The sequence below is a fragment of the Chinchilla lanigera genome, unplaced genomic scaffold (genome assembly GCF_000276665.1).
Source record: "Chinchilla lanigera isolate Chin_1 unplaced genomic scaffold, ChiLan1.0 scaffold00011, whole genome shotgun sequence".
NCBI classification, from domain to species: Eukaryota; Metazoa; Chordata; class Mammalia; order Rodentia; family Chinchillidae; genus Chinchilla; species Chinchilla lanigera.
Window position 1 is genome coordinate 29,575,199 of NW_004955412.1, and position 20,541 is coordinate 29,595,739.

The 20,541-nt window shown below is 46.6% G+C and overlaps 1 protein-coding gene across 1 annotated transcript in view; it reads right to left on the reverse strand.

Annotated features, from left to right (window-relative positions):
* Positions 1-20,541, reverse strand: part of Ets1 (v-ets avian erythroblastosis virus E26 oncogene homolog 1) — a 168,660-nt gene that overhangs the window by 141,469 nt on the left and 6,650 nt on the right. The gene's annotated exons all lie outside the window — the stretch shown is intronic.

The window sequence follows — 20,541 nt, forward strand, 5'->3', positions numbered from 1 at the left end:
TCCCCCATTGATGCCCGTGATGGAAGAACTCCAAAAGCCTGGGTCAGTCAACCTTTGTCACCAGATGAAGGCACTTCATCAGGTTCTTGAGGAGCTGTGACAGACCATCCTGGAACATCACCCAACACCTTTGCACACACCCTTGCATCCTTTCCAGGTTGGGGACCAAGTTTTGGTCAAGGGCTGGAAAGATAAGCCGCTCCGCCTAGGTGTGAGTGTGTGGGCTCTGAGTCATACTAACCAGCCCTGCTGCTCTTAAAGTTTTAGGGCTTGTGGATCCATCACTCTCATGTCAAAGGATGGACCAGAGCCAGACCAATGCCACCTGGCGAGCTGACCCTGCCAAATAGCAAGATAGCGTCTCCTCCCTGAGAGAGAGACAACACCAGCATCAAACTGACCATTTATGTATCACTCTCTTCCTGCTCCTCCTTGGGTCTGTGGTCAGGTCAGACACCACAGAATGGGTTTATAAATTCACAGTGACATGGACACCTGGAGAGCAATTCTAAATGAGACCATTTGGCTGGGAGGGTTGACACCCTTTGAGATTCATTGACCCATACAAGGATGAAGAGCCTTTCCAACCTGTAGGGCCCTAACAAAAGGTTAAAAGATGAGATAAACCTGGTTGGGATTTATTTTTGCCCAGGAGACCAGGTCAATGGCTGTGACTCCACAGATGAGTTAGACTTTATTTGTTAAGAGATGACTCAAAAATGTTTATTACTATTTGTAGCAACCAGGCCTCAGTCTGCTCCCCCATAAAGTCAGATTTTAAGCCTCAGGACAATTTGCCCACACCTGGTCCCAATTCAGATCCAGACTCTCACCCACTACCATCACCAACAATCTTGCTAAAAGTTTATTTAAAAATGCTGTTTTTATGCCAAGAAGTCCAGAATCATCAGAGAGACTTTAGCCAAGGTCCATGAATGCCTCGACAAGAGAACAAAAGATCACCAAAACTGCCCAGATGTACAATTGAAATCCCTGACTAACTTCTTTACTGACAAGTCTGGCTGAGCCCTTGATGATCTCTATAGCCTTACTTGTGTTTGGGCTCTGCTTAGTCAATTGGTTGATATGAAAAATTAAAGCTGGCCTGGACCAGATAGAAATTCTGGTGTTGACAGAAAATCCTGGATATCAACTTCAGTAGATAAATTTAAGGACATCTCACCAGTTTAATAAGAGGAGAGTGTCCTTGAGGGGGGAATGATCTGGGGGGAAAAAAAAAAAACACTAAATCAATGTCATTTTGTGTTCTAGTTCCATTTTAAAGCTTAAGTTTCTGTTTCCTGAAGTTTGTTTCTTATAAATGTTGTCATAATTACCTAATGTGATACCACCCCATGCTGTGTCATAAAACTGCTTGTCCCCTATATAAAATGTCAAACATCTTTGTTCCTTTGTCACAAACTAAGCCCATGCTTTTTAGTTTTTCTATAGTTGCACTAAATCCTATCAACACCACCCCTCACAGACCCAGAACCAGACCCAGAACTAGAACTGTATGACTATTCTCCCCTCCTGCCCTTCGGAGCCAGTACTCGCTCATGTACTGTGTGCCCACCACCAGCCCCCAATAAACTTGCTTGTCTCTGCATCCAGCCTCCATGGGTGACTTAATAAAATAAGCACATTTGCCACAACACATCTAACCTTAAAGCTTGCGGTATTTTCTCCTTGGCACACAGGTTTAGTGATGTAGAATTATACCTCATTCTGTGAAATCTAGTTATCCAGCTTGATTGTGTGGCAAATCAACTTAATATGAATACAAAATCATCTTAATGCAAATTTCAAATTTTAGAATCCATCTACAATGTACAAATGTCTTAATTTTGCTTATAAAAGGGGATCCAGATTTAACATTAAGAGCATTCATAGGCGGAGATGTGTGGAATATGGGGGTGTTAATGTTTTCATTTTACATGGCATGAAATCCACTGTACTGTCTCAAGGTGATGAATCAAGAAATAAAAATCAAGACATTATTAAAGCTACAATTAAAGCTACAAATTAAGACATATTATTAAAGCTACAATGACAACTAAAATAAAGACTGGTAAATTGATGGGGTGGGTGTTGTGTAATTGAATTGCATTTGTTTTGGATTGATGGTCAATTAGTACAGTTTAAATTGATTAAATTAATAAGCAGAAGTATATTCTGCAAAACATGGAATTAACTACTAAAAAGAAAAATACAAAATATACATGGTTTAAGTTTTCATCTCAAGGGAGTGGAGGTAGGAATTGTCAACTTGCATATTTTTATAATATTGTTTTGTTTGATTTTCATTATCATATAAATTTCTATACATCTTTTTCTAAAAATTTGTGCTTTTAATAGAAGATATAGCTCATAATCATTTCCCTCCATGACATTTGATCTGTAAGGATGACATTTTTCCAAGTGAAAATTTGGCTTCTTTTTTTCCTGGTGCAGCTCACAGGAGGCTATGAGGACCTTTGGAAAGATGACAGAATTTGGAACAGAAAAGAAATAATAATTTCATAAAAATCTTATAATATGCTTCTATACCTCAGTCTTCCCATCCTTCACTGAAGTTCTTGCCCTTATTCTTTTACTCCTTTTTCTCCATGATTCTGGGATATGCAACATTTGAACTCTAAACTGTGGAAACCTTTGCCAGTGCTCATTTTCAGCCTGGATAAGGCAGTGGTGTTGAAAGTGGTCCCCACCATTTGCATGCATTTGTGGCACACAAACAAATGTGCCAACTATTGTTTAAATGATTCTATGATTTCTAAGTCAGCAGCTCCAGCATTACCTTGGGCAGAATCAAATTTCTGTATACTTTTCCAAGGAAACTGCTGACTTACAGAGCACTCTGCAGCCAGTCGATTGCACTGCTCACAGCACATCTCAAAAACACCCAGGTGGGATGATGGTGGGGATGTAAAGCTCCCTCCAGGAGGTCTGCAGGGCCAGCCTCATCCTCCCTATCTCAAGGTGGTTGCCAGCCTCCAGGATCCACCCATCCTGTGGCGCCAGGCTATGGGAAGATGGTGGAAGGCTCCTGCAAAACTCTTCCCCTGGCGTGAGTAGCACTTCTCTCCCAAACAAAGGGAGTTCTTCTCCCTGCAGGGGGGGGTTTCCACGAGGTACACTGAGTTGGAGATGAGGGTAGACAGGAAACATACAGAAAGCGGAAAACAAAAATGATTTGTGCAAATCTTCATCTGGGATGCCTGGATTTCTAGTTGCCTGCATTTATAATATTAAGCGGGTCGGGGGGAGAATTACAAATAAGGCAGTCAATGGGTAAGTATGAATCAGATCTTTGTTCTTTAACAAATCCTGCCTGGAAGGCTGAGTTCAGGCTCTTCATTGACTTGCACCATCAGTTTTATAGAAATGACTTTAAAATCTACCCAAGACCCATTCTCCTCCAACCAGGCTAGAAAGAGTGAGAACGGTGACCACACAGCTGGATCCCCTGTGGTCAACCTTATGAAATGGGTGACTTGTGCAATGCCTCTACAGGGCCCCCAAACTGGAAAGGAGGTGAGAAAATGGTCCCATGGAGGGACCTGGGAGCAGAGAAAGGGAGCCAAAGACAGTAAAAATTCTCCTGGCTCTGTTCTATGCCACCCACATCCATGGGCTGCATATGCTCTCTGAATGCCAAACCTGTTTTCCCCAGTTAGTCTGCAGCCAAAATGTAGCTTGAGAAAGCAGCCAAGAAAATTCTACAGTCCAGACAAGCCGAAGTGTCTGACTGGAGACAGACATGACAGTGAGGTTAAGGGTGGGAGGGTAATCATTCCACACGTGTAAAATTCCTTTCTAAAGTCAAAAAACACTTGTAATTTCAACTCATTTGTCCTTCAAGTAAATTTGAGGGTAAGCTCGATTTACTCCACTTAACAAATGATGGACCTGACGCTCTGATTTGGACTATGGCCAATACGTACACACAGGACTTGATTCTTTTCCTTGGCCTTTTGCCTTTAGGGTCTTTTTCCCCAAACCACATTGCCTGTAGGTGTTCATTCTCTGACCAGGCAATGGGAAATCTAGCTACTTGACTGGAAATCAATGTCCTTGGAAACTTTGTGTGGCTGCTTTGATTTTGCCCCACAAAGAGCCTGAAGACTGATTCTCACTTGAAATCCTAATACTGAGCCTATCTATTTCACTTTTGTCAAAAGTTCAATGACACCTCACTGCCATTCGGACCCTCCTTGCCACTGAAGTCCTGTCAGAAAACACAGCGACTGTCACAATTTACGTGTTTTCCCTGCAGTTCTAAGATATGGTTCCTGAGAGGTTATTTTTATGTTATTTTCATGATTATAATACAATGTGTGGATTCAGGGTTTTCGCTATTTATCCCTTCTGGTCAGGAGACCATTACACATCCTAGGCCAGGTGCATTCAGTTTTAATTTCCATAAGAACAGAATAGACATGGCTGCCTGGATATCTCATTTTCCTGTGCTGATGGAAGTGAAAATTTAGCTCAGCCAGCTGGCCTGTCCGATCTTTCTCTTGCTGCACAGCTTGCCATTCCGATGCTGCTGCCATTATTAACATGGCAGCTGTCATAGCAGTTAGGATGGAAAGACCCATTAGCTCATCTGATTCTATCTCTTTGCCAGAACAGGATATAGCCCCTAAAAATGCTTCCTGGCCTAAGGACTGTTTGGAGGTTTACTTATCCTAGGTTACAGCAAACATGGCTTCAGAAAAACAGGAAATAAGGTCTTCTCTTAGCTAATTATGATAGGAGTTATAACAATGTAGTGGAGGCGTTGTGGAAGCAAGCTGGAACTTCCTTACAAGGCTGTGGGGAACTTCATTGGCGACCAGGAACCTGAAGTGTGTAGCTACAGCAAGCCTAGTAGAACCTCAGGAGAATTACCGGCTCCTGCTTCACATTCCATGGAGCCATCAGAAATAAAGAAAGTTCTATCAGCCTCTGAAGTTCTTAAATTTGTCCGCTAGATGCCTCATGCGCAAATTAATTGTCCCATTTGCCCTTGGTCATGGCTAGCACTTCAGATGTGCTCAATAACATAATTAAGAGTGGTTGAAGATGAGCCCAAATCTATCAGGGAAGAGGGGGAAGAGAATGGGTGCAAGGTTTTCAGGTTCATTTGTTAGGAGGGAACCTCACTGAATGCTGTCTCAGCACAGATTTGGAGAAGTGTTTTCCTACTAATCACTGCACTGTTAAAAACACAAAGGGTAACACTTACAAGGCACCACTTGTCATGTCCTGATCCAAATATTTGCTATGCATATCATTTAAGAAGGTGTTATCATTTTCATTTGTGCTGAAAGGTAAAAAAAAATAAGGCTACAAGAAGTTAAAGAATTTGCCCAAGGAGATGTACAAGCAAATGAAAAACTGAATTCAGTTTCTAGTTAATCTGACTCTGAAGGCTGTGTTCATGACCACACTATTATATTTCCTTTCTGCTCTTGATTTATTTTTGGAGAGCCAGTGCTTTCAGAGCAGAGAAGTGAGAGGTAATATTATTTCTGTGATTCATCCAGTAATTTTAACCCTGCCCCTACTTCTGAGAGGTAGTTGTCTGCCTTTTCCACCCTCCAGGGCCTCTACTCACGCTCACTTTTACACCTTTTTATCTCCAGCTTTCTTCATTCTCTTTCCCTTCAAAATTATAAGTGAAGTTTGAGCTAAGCAGCATGCTTGCAACATGACAAACGGCCTTGGATAACTCCACTTTCTTTCCGTTTCTGTCTCAGGCTCAAGAAAGGAAACAATCGCTCAGATGCTACCTTCCACAAATCAGAGCTTGACGCCCACTAATATTCATGTACAGTTCACTCAGCATCTTTATTTTTATTTTCATATTTGATGTGTGGGATAAACACATGCATTAGGCCAGGCAAGAATCGTAACTCAGTTTAAGAAGAACATAACTGAAACTTAGAAATCCGGTACAGCTGGAAGTTGAGCCAAACGTGCTTTCAAACCCCACTCATTTTTCCCAGTGGTAGAAGTCCCCTCTGAGGCCAAAGGCTGCCCATCCTGCCAGGATGAAGAGCAGGTCTGCTCCACCTGGCCTGTCGAGCTCCACCCATGTGGCCAGATGTCATTTAGCAAGGTTGAGGGTTCTTAATGAATTAAGGTTTCTATGAGAGCTCTTATTTATGTTGGCTGTAGAGTTGGTCTCCTCTTACAATAGAAACCACATTATTTTGGTTTCCTTCTGTTGTTTCTGTCTTGATTTAAACATTGTCCTGATATAAAAGGAAATATAAGAACAATGTAAAGTTTATCAACAAATCTAAAAAGCAATGTGTGTCTACAAACCCAGAGTATACAGAGCAGTCAAAACACCTGGATTCCAGCCCAGAGGATTCTGTAAAACTGTAAGAGCATCACTTAAGCCCTCCAAGCCTCCGTTTCCAGAAAGGAAACAACAGTGGTGGACTAGAGATCCCTATAGAGCCTGACAGACTCAGAGCCTTTGGCATCCTTGGCCATCTCAGCAGGAAAGCATATTTGCTACTCTAAGAGGTGCTTATTTAGAAGCCCAGGGCGATTCCTTCCTGGAATGACCGGCCAAAACAGTGTACACAAGATACTGCCCAAGGAAGAGAAGGTGTGCTGTGAGGCTGGCTCCAGATGAGCTGGTCTGGTGAGGAAGGAGCCAAAATGCTGAGAACCTCTCTGAGGAGAGCTCTGAGTCCCCACTCAGTGATGTCCGTGTCTCCATAGGTGGTCTTCAGGCTCCGGGTACACTTTTTTTTCCTATGAAACCTGTTTCAAGATAAACTTGTGGGATTAACTCATCTAAACAATATGCAACAAGCCCTTCTGTGTTGCAGATATTTGATAAGAACTGCAAATAAAAGATAAAATAAGATTCTGTTTTTAAAGAGCTTTCAGTTTATCAGAAGAACAAATAAAAAGACGATGTAAAGTTTTAGTGGAGGCTTAGAAAGAGTTAGATGAGAAAAAGCTAAGAATCCTTTCTTCTCAGAAATGTACATAATTGCTTTTGCTATTTAAACATCACAGTACCCAGTACATTTTTTCCAGATCAGATTCTCCTCCCTTGCCTTCTCAGGGCTTGCAAACCCTGTGTCTGAAATCCTACTGTCCCTCCCTATATAGCTTGGTAGGTTGCATTACACTACATCAACTCATAGTGTTCTTGAACCTTTTGATGTGTAGTGAATCTTAGTTCCTCAGTTACATAAAAAGCTCCTTGAGGGCAAAATCCAGACCTGTTTACTTTATTTGCTCAATAATACTAAACTCAATGCTAAACACATCAATAGCTATTTGCAAATATTCCAATTCTGCCCCAGCCTGGGCATGTGGTAGCATCCTGCTTCCCTTCCTGGGTATAGAACTTGCTTTGGCTAACGAAATTCAAGGAAGGTCACTTCTGGTAGAAGCTTGTGGGACCACTGAAGAGTCTCTAGTACCTGTCAAGTGAGAGCTGCTCATCACCGTGGGACGCAGAGTGGCCCTGCCAACCCACTTGGTGCATGTAGCCTGAGAAGTGTTGCTTTAAGACATGAGATTTGGCACTTGTCACCAACATAGCCTAGCCCAGGCTAACTGCTGTGGAAGCACTCAACAAGTACTGCATTTTATGACTGCTTTACTGATGGCTCAAAGACAACAGGCAGGTGAGGAAGCAAAGTAGCTCGGCAATGGCCTAGGAAAAGACTGCATGCACTGGAAGAAAAATGTTCTAATTCTTTCTAATACAGTAGACCCTTTTATCCATGGAAGATACATTCTGAGACCACCATAAGTGCTGGACCTTGTAGAGGCTATGTTTTTTCCTGTACATGCATAGTTAGGCTAAGGTATACTTTATAAATTGGCTACAATAAGAGATTAACAATAGTAACTAATAAGGTAGAAGAATTATAGTATATATGGCAGTAAAACTTCTTAGAACCTTTGGATTATTTTATGTCTGAAATTTCCATTTAGTATTGCGGGATTGTGTTTGACTGTGGGTAAGTGAACATGTGAAAAATGAAGATACAGATAAGGGGACTGCTGCAGATGCTGGTGTTGTATTTCTAGAAAAGCACCCCTAGGTGCCATTGATGTTCCATCCATCACCATTTTCTTCCTTTTGAGGCCACTTTACATTATCCAGGAATGTCCCTATTTTTGCCTACAGACATTAATGGTCATATTAGGAAACATAATGAAGAGTCCTAGAGAAGAGCAGAGGACTTTGGAACAAAAAAACATGTGAGGAAAGACTGGAATGGAAAAGCTCAACCCAGGGAGAACTTTGCAAATGATTCAGTCCAAAATGATTGGAAAACCTGGGGATGGAGTTCTGAGGCTGGTGCTTGCCTAGCATGTGTAAAGACCTGGGTTGTATCCCCAGCACTGGAGGAAAAGAAAAACCTGGAAATTGCAGTAGATGCTGAAGGCTTTAAGAAGAACTTGGCATCCACCAGATCTGAGCTTTACCTCAAGAGTATTTAACCTCTCTAACTAACCCAGTTTCCTCCTCTGTAAAACAAAGGTAAGAGTGGAACTCATTTCTTGGAGCTATTGAGAGTGTAAAGACAATGATCCATAAGCACGAAGAACATTTTCCTATTATGTGCTAAGAAAGACTCTTAAACAAAGATGTGTGCAAACGTTTTCTAATACATTTAAATATAGTAACTACAACATAGTAAATGTTCAAAAAAATGAGCTAACAAAAGACGTAGGAGGTAGAAGCATTCACTAAAAGGCCATAAAACATAGAAGAACTGCCTGGCTTCAGCTTCCAGGAAACTCTGACACCCTTGCCTGTAGCACCACGATGTGCCATTGGCCTTACATAGTCATGATGACCAGAACTTATCCAATCCTCAGCAATGGAAAGGACTCTCTGGAAAGTGTTCCGGGAGCCCAGGGTGAAGGAGACAGTAAATGAAGAGAGAACTTCCCTCTCCCAGGGCTGGTGCCTAGGACCTGCCAGAAGCAGGATGTGTTGCCCTTTGCTCTGTTCCCCTGACTTTCGTGGTAGATCACCTGTCAGTCTTTGGCTGGAGCAGCATCAGTTGTTCTCTTTTTCAAGCTGAATGTGGTCCCAGAAGTAGCAGTAAAAGGGTGCTCTAAAGTTCCTCCATCTCCCTTTCTGTGCTTTCCCCTTTCCAAATCATCTCTCCGGAGGCCACACAGCCAATGCTGTCTTAAAAGAGACAACCTGAAAAAAGACAGATATCTGAATCTGAATGCTTTCCCATGCCAGCTCTTTAACTGATTGCCCAAAGCCCCGTTTCCTGAAGATAGTAATAACTACCTCACAGAATAATCTTGATCTTACTGCCTTATAGTAGTAATAGATTTGGGTTTGACCTGAGCAGCAGATTAATTTCCGCTCCTGTCGGTGAAGAGAAGCTTTATCAACTGAATAAAATCCCTAACTTGCTTCCTTCCTTTATTCCTCTGTCCATTCTTTCTCTCACTAAGCAGCTATTCTGTGCCTGTTACTGCACTAACCGTTACTCAATGGTGACAGCAGGAGATGATGAAGACGCAGTCTGTAGCCTTACAAAACTTCCAGCCTAAGAGTGAGCCTGACCCAAAGCCAGGACAGATGCATGGGGCCGAGCAGTCACTGGCAAGTGTGAGATATAATGAAGGAGGACATGAGCTAGTCCCTCAGAGCTTGAGGAAGGCTTCCCAGAGGAGGAGATGCTCAACTGAGTTTGAAATGAAGGCTTAGAGTGAAAGAGGTAAAGGAGGCATAGGGAGCAAAGGAGGGGTGAGATTAGAGGAGAAAAGATTAGTTCACGCAAAGACAGGCAAGAAGGTGATGTGGTTGAGAAACACGTTTCCCTGTGTCTCGAACATTAAGCAGGAAGTGCATAAGGAGGAAAAACATCCAGTTTTCTTCCTCCCAGAAAAGCCTTGCTTCAGAAAGGAAACTCTAAGATAAAACTCTCCTCAAACAACCTCAGTAACCCATGCTGTTCTGTAGGTTCTCAGATACGTTTAATTTATGTCAAAAATAAAAGGAAAAATAAAATGTGATCATCACACTGTTCAAAGCGCTCTCTCTCTCTCTCTCTCTCTCTCTCTCTCTCTCTCGTCCCTTTTGCGAGCACCAAACCCCAATGGTAGGAAGCATTTGCCTAAAAATAGCACTTCTCAAAGACCCAATCTTTTCTGAGTTTCATAGAACATCTGCTCAACAGTTTCCTATAACTGTTTTGGCCACTAAATCAAAGCCAGCAGAAACAATGTTCTGTTTCTGTCTTTCAAGCAAAGCATTGCCACCAGACCTTCCTCTCAGACCCAGACGACAATGGGGACAGAAATAGTCACAGGAGGCTTTGAAACACCTTAAGGCCGGAGTCCAACCAAAAAGTTACTAGTGTCTTGTTTTTGACTCTTTTTAAAGACTCTTTTCAACTCTCAACTACAGAAAAGAAACTTAGATAGGTCAAACCTCCTGGGAGAGGTTACACCCCATGCAAATTACCACCTGCAGTGTGGGGCTATGTGGTTTGTGCAGCTCAGGGCTGGCAGGGACCTGAGGCCAAGACTGGTAAATATCTTGTCCTGGGCTGGCATGTGGAGCCAAGTGTGGGGGTGGAGTGATATCTGGCCCTGTGGTTGTCCTTGGTTCTAAATTACGTCTCTGCCATGCCCTGGGTTTCTGTTTGTTCATGTGGCAGGGGCTCTGGGAGTTTGCAGCAACTTGTATTAGGCTAGAGGAAAAATAGACACAGAGATGAAAGTCCCAGTAGGTTCTATCCAGCTCATGTCTCCCACCAGTCATGCTTCCTGGGCCAGGGAGTTTATCTCACCTGTGAGCTGCAGACTGCTATAACAAGAACTAGTACAAAACTGGTTATCACCTCCAACCCCAGGTAGATGGCTGGAGGAGAAAGGGGACCTGGGACCTGATGTGATGGAAATAGAGATCTTGCTCAGGGCCAGGACCAGAAGCTGACTGCTCAGCGGTAAGGTGGTTGGGCACCAAGTGTGGCTCAACTGAAGGCCGTTCCGGGGGCAGAGCCCAGCCAGGAGTGCTGGGGCCAAGGCATCTGCCCAGCTGTACAGGACCCAGTTAGGAGCTGGTGGCACACAAAACTAGGTCCAGTCCCCTGGGGGCAAAGAAGACTGAGGCTGCTTCCTGACTCTATCCCTGCACTTCAATCTGTGTAGTGCACTTGAAGGTTAGGCTAAACAAGGCAAGGCAACCTCTTGGTACTAAGGAACTAGAGATCAGCAACAGACAGGTGAGGGGAGGCATGACTGAGATTCCAGAGCACAAAGAGTTAGGTGAGTGTCTGCCAGTCTTTTGTCACATATTTTGGTCTCAAGATTTAATACTGTCCTGAAAATGGCCAGATGGACCAAAGTCACAGCATCCTAAGCACCACTGTCAGAACCGGCTGGGAATGGAGACAGACCTGGGACCCGCCTATAGCACAAGTGTGCACAGACAGGGATGCAGAAACCAATGGGACAAGGCTGATGGGTGACCTCTGTGAGCTTAGTGCTTCTGTGTGCTGCCTCTCAGGGTGCAAGCAGCAGCCCCAAAGCCTGATAGGCACGGATCTTTGTGTTTCAAGTCCACCATAATTTGTAATTGGACATTGGCACAATGGAGGCAGGTCCGTCTCCTACGTGGACACAGTTAGGTGGTTCTAGGCCTGTCATTGTGACAGCAGAGGGTCACTGTGGGCTTATCCTAAACACTGCAAAACCATGATCACCCCAGGAAAGAGGGCCACTCTCTTTTTCTGTTTTGTTTGCTACCCCCTCCCTTCATCCCTGCTTCCTTCCTTCCTTTCTTTCTTTACTTCCATTTCTCTCTTTCTCTCACTCTCCCTAAGTAGTTGCCAGTTTGTATCAGTAACATGCTAAGAAGAGTCTATGTTTAAAAAACATATAGATGAATATTTTACCCAAGCCAGCTGAGGTGAAGAAATCATCCCAACACAGTTGAAAAACCCTCCCACGACACTGTTGTCAGAAGAGATGGTGCAGATCTGCCTGCAACCACACACTCCCCCTTGAGCAGACACCTGCACCATTTGAGCAAACAGTACAAAACCAGCCAACATTTCAGCTTGCTAGAGAAATCATTTCTGCATGCTTGTCACTTTTTGAAGGAAAGCATGAGGTCTATTTATAGACCTACACTTACTTGATAGAATAGCAACAGCCATGAGTGGGCTGCTTTAAGGGTTGCCTGTTGCAAATTAAATGTATGTGTGCATGTGTGTGTGTGTGTGTGTGTGTGCATGAACATGCACCAAGCTGGGGTGTCTGTGTACTTGTGTCTCCTGAGTCCCTGCCCTACTCAGAAGCCTGCCCCTCAGGCCCTCCTAGATCCTGTCCCAGACCCCTAGGCCAGAGCTCCTCTCTGTGTGTGCTGCTGAGAACAAAGCAACGCTGCAACCAGCTTCAAGGGTAATAAGTTCTAAAAGTGATCCCATTTCCTTTGCCGCTAGGCTCTCACCCTGCCTACCTGGGGAGATGAACACTCGGGCCACAGTTTCCCCATATCAGGCCAGGTGTTGTCAACAAGATTGAACAACAGTCCAAAGGTGCTGGAATTGTCACAACACCTAACCCAGGTGTCTGTCCTAGCCCCAGTATTATTGCCCATCGCAGCACTGTCATCCAAGAGTAAGCATGGTGGTGACTGCTGTTCCTAGGAGGCCGCCATTGACTCAACCCTGAACTCCCAGGAAATGGCTGGGTCTCTCTGGGCAGCCTGGTGTTGCTCTTGCTGCAGCTGTGGGTGTGGCATCTGGAAGAGCAGTCGGCTGGGGCTGGCTGGCATCTGGGCTGGTGCTCACCTCTGCCTGCCTGTCCATTTCAGTGGGTTTGGGGGTTCAAAGCCTCTGGTGTTCTCTGGCACTTCTTCCTCACCCTTCTCTTCTGGTAGAGACACCCAGTCCATTCCTTTGGGATGCAGGTGTGGCCAAGACACCTGCCACAGGTAGGAAGGACAGGGAGGGTCACTGGTCCTTCTCAGCTATGCTCATGGCAGGCTCATGTGTCTGAGCCAGGCCAGAGCAGTGGGCTCTTGCCTGGCAGTGGGGTCTGGACAGCATGGATCCCATAGAGGGAGGTGGCTTGGGTGTTTACACATATCAGGAAATATCCGAATCCATTCCAGGCCAGCTGCTCTGCATTCAAGGGGCAGGAACTTTGGGCCTTTGATCCTTTAGAAGCAATGGATGTGAAAGGACTGAGAGGGCAACAGGCAGCCTGGGACTGCATGGGGCTGTGGGGGGTCTTCAGAGCAGGTGTCATGGCAGTAAGAAGGCCAAAGGGATCTTCTGTGGTAGAATTTAATCTGACCGGGCTCAGGTCTAGGAGGCAGCCATGGACAGCCCCCCAGAGAGGGGAGGAAGCTGCCTGCACAGAACCATGCTGGCGGAAGAACGCAGTACATGTGGACACACTCACACTCAATCAGACAGACCTAAGCTCCAGGTTAGCTCCTACCTAGCTCTGCGTCTATGGGCAAATTATCCAAACTCTCTGAGACCCAAATTCTTTCAACAGCAACAAAAAGCAGGTATTTTAATAAAATGCATTTCACAGGATGTCTGTGAACATTAAATAAGACAAGACACAAAAAGGATGTCCCATTTATCCAACCAACCAATATTCACTTAGCATTTCTCCCCAAGTACCTAGAGGGGTGCTACAGTGATACCAAGGAAAAACACAGACACCAGGAGCTGGGGTTGCAGGCAGGGAGCGCAGACCTGTGAGTCCATGGGCAAATGCCATTCAAGAGTTGGAAAACTGTCAAGGGGGTTGGTGGCCCCTACTCTACCTGGGGTGGTCCCCAAGGGAGTGACATGCAGGCCACAACCTGAGGGTGAGAAGTAGAGACCACGGTGCAGTGCTCATCATTGAGTACCTGTCACTTGTCAGCAGGCTCTTGAGGACAATGGAAAAATCCCTGCTCTGGTAGGACCTGCAGCCTGGCGAGGAAGAATAGACAGAAAACAAAGGGTAAGAAACACAGAGAGTACAATGGGGCGAGCAGAGATGGGTGTAGAGATGGGTGGGCTGCAAAGAAAGGTATGGATCCAGGGTTGGTTGGTCACAAGGTATGGTCAGAGCAGGCTATGCTAAGAGGGGACACTTGACATAGACTTGAAGAAGGAAAAGGAAGAAGAGAAGCATGGCTGCCCACACAGGCTTTGTTTCGAAAGGGAAAACAAGGATGAGTCAGGGAGACTGACCAAGCAGCCACTGCCCCATCCAAGAGGACATGAAGGTGGCCTAGGCTGGGAGGGCAGTGACACAGGGGCAGGCCTAGCAGGACACTAGTTATGGTTGGAAAGCAGAGCCAACAGGACTTGTGGAAACTTTGGATATGGGTTTCAAGAAGCAGAAAGAAGTCTGGCCTGGCTCCACATTTTCACTTCTGGAACTGGATGAACAGAAGCAAAATCTCAGAAAGACTGGGATGACGCACATGTAGCGGAAACCTGACTTCCAGTGATGGCCACGTGCATCCTGAGGTGTCTGCTGTATGCTTTTGGAGTCAGAATCATGGGCTGGACAGAGCTCACCTAGGAGAAGTGAAGGAAAAAGAATAGAGTGTGATGAAGTGAAGGGTTGTAAGAAGAAAAGGAACAGGCAGAGGGCCTCAGCAGACAATGGAGCAGCAGGCAGAAAGCTGAGCAGGAGAACAACGTCCCGAGACCCCAAGAGAATGACTGCTGGTATCACCTGCTGCCAGAGCAGAAGAATGAAACAAGGCCTGGACACTTGTGCTGATTTCAGGGCACTCTGACAGGACCCCTAGAGGCTCACCCTCTAAAGAATTCCCGCTTGTTAGTTGCATCCTCCTGGCCCCCAGCCTGAAACTGGCTGCAGTCTCTGCCGGGCCCAACCTTCACAGGCTGGGTGTTGTCTCCCAGGAGCCTAGAACCTCAGCCTGTGCGTTCATAAAGAAACCGATAAGGGGCTAAAGGGTCAGTCTAAGCTCAGGGGATGGACCTATGGTGGGAAGATTTTGGAAAGAATGGTGTAGGAGTGAGGATGAGACAGCCCTCCACCGGCACACCTCCTGAACAACCGGGAAATGTCCTGAGCCTTCTGCACCGCTCACCCTGGCCTGTGGGGACAGGAGGCCTCTGGTTTGCACTGAGACAGCAGTATGTGCACTGAGGGGCTGAGGAAGGAAAGATCCCGCAGGGAAACTTCATCTGTGGGTCCGGAGCAGCTGCCTCATCCCTTCTCCTCAGTGTTTATGGAGAGGAAGGCCTGGGGCTGGGCCCCACAGAAGAAAGCCAAAGGCCTGGTCTGCCAGCTGCTGATAAGTGATCTGACAAGACAAGCAGAGGGCCCAGACAGAGATCTAAGAGCATACAGATGCTCGGCACAGCGGGCAGAGTTCCTGAGCTGTGACGGGCTTTAATGTGCACCCCAGCTCCTGGGGAGAAGCCCAGACTGCCCCCTCCCACTCTTCAGCACAGACTTAGGCACCCTAGATGAGGGGAGGGTGGCAGGATCCACCTGCCTCTCTGCACCCCCAAACACAGGTTCCAGGCCTGGTATAGTTTGCAGAACCGAACACAAGGGGCTGAGGGCACGCATGCATTGAAATGGAGAGTCTGTGTCAGGCACACCAGGGCTGCTTCAGATACTGAAAGGATAGATTCAGTCCTCAGATATGAACAATCTGAGAATTATTATTTTGTCTCCATTTGATGAATGAGAAAATGAGGCTCAGAATGATGAAGCAACTTTCCCTAATAAATGGCCATGCTGTCCTTCTCAGGCAGCCCACGTGATTTCCATAGCATCCTGGGCTTGTGAGGAGCACAGGTGGCCACTGAGCCAAGCTGCCTGAGATCTGGGAAGAAATACTCAAGAATTAAATGTAAAGTTCCTCCTCCCAGAGTGTCCCACATCAAGAAAGACAGGGAAAGGAAAATCTAACAAAGATGCTATATCTCAGAATGCACAGGTCCTCCCTACCTGGCATTCTCCTGTCCCCAGGAAGGGACAAGTAACTTGCCTACCTCCTTCTCCCATTAGTCTGACAGAATAGAGAAGAGCAGGACCAAAGCGGGAAAGAATGAAAGAGACAGCCTCAAGGCTGGCTGTCACACATCAACTTGGCCCACGTTGGAAAGGTAAAGACTGGAACGAGGGTCTCTGCAGGTGCGGGGGAGGGTGGGCTTTTCCAGCAGAGGGACGCCCTTTCCTGTCTTCAAGCCTCTCATCATCCTGCAGGGTGGATGGGAGAGGACCCCCCACAGGCCAGGAGGGGCCCAAAGGAGGGAAAGGTGTGCAGTGATGGTGAATGCAGGAGAGAGGAAGAGAAGGAGTGAACCCGGTCAGCACACCAGCGTGCTTCCCTCTATGGTCTCTTCTGATCCTCCAAGTCTGTAAGATCTGGTCATTCGGGAAGGGCCCCATGGCTTTCACTGGAAACAGCCACATGTAATGAAGAGGCCAGTCTCTAAGTTGTCACATGCTGTGCCAGATGTGACCCAAGGGCAGATAAGGGCCAGCGAGGACAGAATTCCCAATACAGAAGGCAGGCAGAGGAGGAAAGAAAAAGCAGAAAAGAGGTGAAGAAAAAAACAAAAGTTGCAAGAAGACACAACCACCAGCTGGATGGAGGGGGAAGCAAGAGGATCTCTCATTCCTGGCCTCAACCTTCTGGTGCAGGCAGAGATCCCGTGGTTTTCCAGCCCAGGATGCCAGCTGCCCCTTCCTCGGCTGGGCTGTCTATTTGTAGCCCATTGTGTCTGCACGGGGCCAGGAGCTCTAAGATGGGAGGAAGTAGGTTTATCTGCTGCTGCTGGGATGCTCTCCAGGGACAAAGCAGGGACTGATAGATGCTCACACCAGGATCTGTTGCCAAATATGACTGATTTCTCAGGTCTCTCTCGACTCCCACCCCGTTCCCCTGAGTTCTAAGCTCCCACGGTGGAACTGCTTCTCTCCCTCCTGGTTTCCAGCTCTGCCTCTAGATCTGTCTTTACTTCCTCTCAAGCTGGCTTAAAGATGATATGCACAGGGTTGGCAGAGGCATTGTCTTTGTTTTTGTCTGAGGCTTACAGGCTGTACCAGGGTTAAGAAATAGGAGAGAATGTAATGAGATGGGGATGTTTTTTCCAAACTTGTCCTTGGCTCAACAGGAAGTAAAAAGGCTGCAGTCAAAAATGAACTCGAGGCTCCAAGAGTGGGTGTGAAAGATAAGACTCTTGGGTTCAGTACCAAATGGCCTTTAACTCCCAAGTCAAATCCAAAGGACTTGCGCTATAGGTTTCCAACACATCTATATTTCACTCAAAGTCAGACACTAAGACACTCAGTGCAACGCAAGGGATGGGGCAGAAAGCAGTAGATCTGGGGCCCGGTCAGAATGGTGGATGTGGCCTTGGAGGGGACATGTGTTAAGGAGCTAACCATGTGATTGCAGTTATGATAAGCACGATGAAAGAAAAGCCTAGGATGCTTTGAGAGAGTGTGACGGAGTCAATGGCACAGTCTGGGCAGTTGGGGTAGCATCCCCTAAGGAGTGATATTTAAGCTGAGCCTGCTGAGTGATCAAGAGCCCAGTGAGGGACAGTAGAAAGGTTATCACATGCATAGGCTCTGCCCCATTTGGAAGAAGCCACAACTATCCAAAGGACAAAGAGGCCAGGGTAGCTGGGGTATCATGAATAACAATGTGTTCAAGTGGCTCCGCGGAGGTCGGGAAAACAAAACAGCTGGGGAGTCGGAGGCCCTGTTGTTTGAAGCCCCAGCCCTGGGAGCTGAGAGAGAATGGAAGCGGTAGCAGTAGTGTGCCTGCCTGAATGGAGGCCTGCACCCACTTGTGGCTCAGGAACAGGGCCCACTGTGCCTCCAAAGAGGAGCCATGAAGGGAGGGGAGTGCACAGAACCAAAGGCCGAGGGTCCAGCTGATGTCTCAGAGTCGCACTGCAGCATGGATGATGCAGACAGCAGGACCAGGGAGCACATGTCAGGCTGTGCCCCACCTCGAGGACTGTACAGATAGAAAGGGCTCAGAGAAAAGGATGGGCTGAGGCATGTGTGTATGGGGGGTTCTCGGGGAGGGAGAGAAGAAGGCCAAGCTCGAAGAAAACCAGAGGATGGGCAGCAGGGGGATAGTTTCAGGTGGGCGTGTTTCCAGGTCAGGCAAGACAAGCCCAATGCTGGACAGACAGATGAGAGATATTTACGTCCTGAACCAGGGGCTGAAGGCCAGGTCAGAAGAGTCACAGGAGAGAGGCCAGGAGAACAGAGTGAAGGACTGGGCAAAGTAAGAGGTGTGAGGCAAAACCATGCAGGAGGGGCAGTTTGGAGAGTGCAGCATCATCCAGAAGTGGGGAAGGAGAGAGAGGGGCTCATCAGATGTCACAGCAGCCTGGGCCCAAGCAGGAGAGGACCAAGGGGCCAGCAGCAAGTAGATGCCAAGTCTAAGAGGCATTTCTAGCAGCAGAGGGGTAGCATGTGCAGGTGCAGCCACGCTCCTGTGGCTGACGGGGTGGGAGAACGGTCACAGTAGCAAAGGAAGGGGAAAGGGCCAGGGAATGGACAAGGGGGCATATTTAAGTCGAGACCCTTTCAATTTTGTCAAAGACACTCATCTTACAAGTCAATGGCTGCCAACATTTTTAAGCAGCAAAGTTGCTTTTCCAGACAAAATCTTTAACAGAGTACCTAACACATAAAATGAATTAAAAGAGAGATGCCCTCCTCTTAAATAACGGGTGTTGTGAGCCTAATCCTCAGTCCTCACCCCAACCCTCCAAACTTGAGGACTCCTCGGAGCGACACTGGAGAGCCACTGGTACTAGTAACAGAGGAGACAGGACCAACCCTGGGACCTAAGGTCAGAGTCAGGAATGAAGACTGGGCATCACCAGCACAGATCTAACTAAAAAATATGGTTGGCATCTCTGAGGAAGACGGAGTCCAGTGCCAAGCCTTATTTACTCTCTCAGGTTCTTACACAAGGGAGACAGTACGATGTTCACACGTGCAATTCTGATTTATTTCACTTACGAGTATGGTCTCTAGTTGTCTCCATTTACCCATAAAAGCTTTGAGTTTATCTTTCTTTATAGCTGAGTAGCACTTCATAGTACAAAAATACCACATCTTTTTTATCCATTCCTCAGCCGGTGGACAGCTGAGGTGATGAACAGGAGCAAAGCGACCTGACATGCCACCGCCAGCCGGTGGAAGAAGCCAGAACCATTTAAATGTGAATTTCACTACTGTGTAGTTGACATCTCCTCCTCTCCTGGATTATCTTTCCTGGGTTGCCTCTCTCCTGCTCCAATCTAAGTCCTAATTTCGTTGCTCCCCTCTCCTCCCCTGTGCCTCCTGTCCAAGCTGCACCCCTCTTTCTACTTCTCCTTCACCACCCAGAGCGGCCCTTCATCCCAGGTTCCTGGTTTTCAATTCTGCCAAGCTCCTCTGCTCTACCCCCACCCTCACACACCAGGGTCTCCTCAGGCCACATTTCAGGGTTTATTTTCAGCTCCTGTGTCATCCCGAGGATGTGAAAATATTCCTGAGTCATGGTTTTGCGAGGAAGCATGGGCAGACCGCTCCCTGGATGTCGAAAGATGGCTTATCAACTCCAGGCAGGCCTGCAGGGCGAGTTTACCAGCCAGCCCCTCTCCACCTGGGCTCTTTCTTCTTCTCTTCCCCCAGCCCAGCCTCCAGCCGCGGCAACCCAGAGGCATCATTCAGAGAAGCCAGTAGCTCTGCTGGCCCTCAGGAAGCAAAGGGAGCTAACCTCACTTGCATCCACATCACAGCATCAGCAGAGTCGGTGTCAGGAAAGAAAGATCATGTGTGTAGTGTTTCTGTGATTGAAAACAGAGAGGAAGCTGTTCAGGGAGAAATGAGGTGAAATCTACTCTAAAAAGCCCTAAATTGAGGCCCAGAGACTTGGTCTCCCAGGCTTGTCACCTGCAGCAGAATCACTTAATTCTACTCAAGGAACACCTACCCAACCCTTCATTATGGGAGACTCCCACCTGGGTTCCAGTTTCATCTGGGTAAAATAAGAGTATTATGCTAGAAAATAACAAGGACTCTATTTATGGGACAATCACTGAATGCAATAAAATATGCAACACCCTCAGAGACACTGGCATTTTCCATAGGGAGAAAACAAATTCCAAATGGCCAGTAGTCATATGGCCAAGAAGCTAGAAACTGACGTCATTTTGGTGTTGTTCAGACCTTGGTGATTTGCACCTTACTGCTCTCTCTCTGGGCTTCTTCTAGCTCCAGCCTTTCTTTCTCCTCCACTTAGAAAAAGAACTGAGTCTTACTTACTCTATCAGTTTCTTATACTAGGAAGACAACACAGGCAATTCTGATTTATTTCACTTATGAGTATGGTCTCTAGTTGCATCCATTTACCTATAAAGGCTCTGAGTTTATCTTTCTTTATAGCTGAGTAATATTCCATGTATAAAAATACCACATCTCGGGGCTGGGGGTTTAGCTCAGCGGCAAAAGCGCCTGCCTGGCAAGCGCAAGGTCGTGAGTTCGGTTCCCGGTACCGGAGAAAAACCC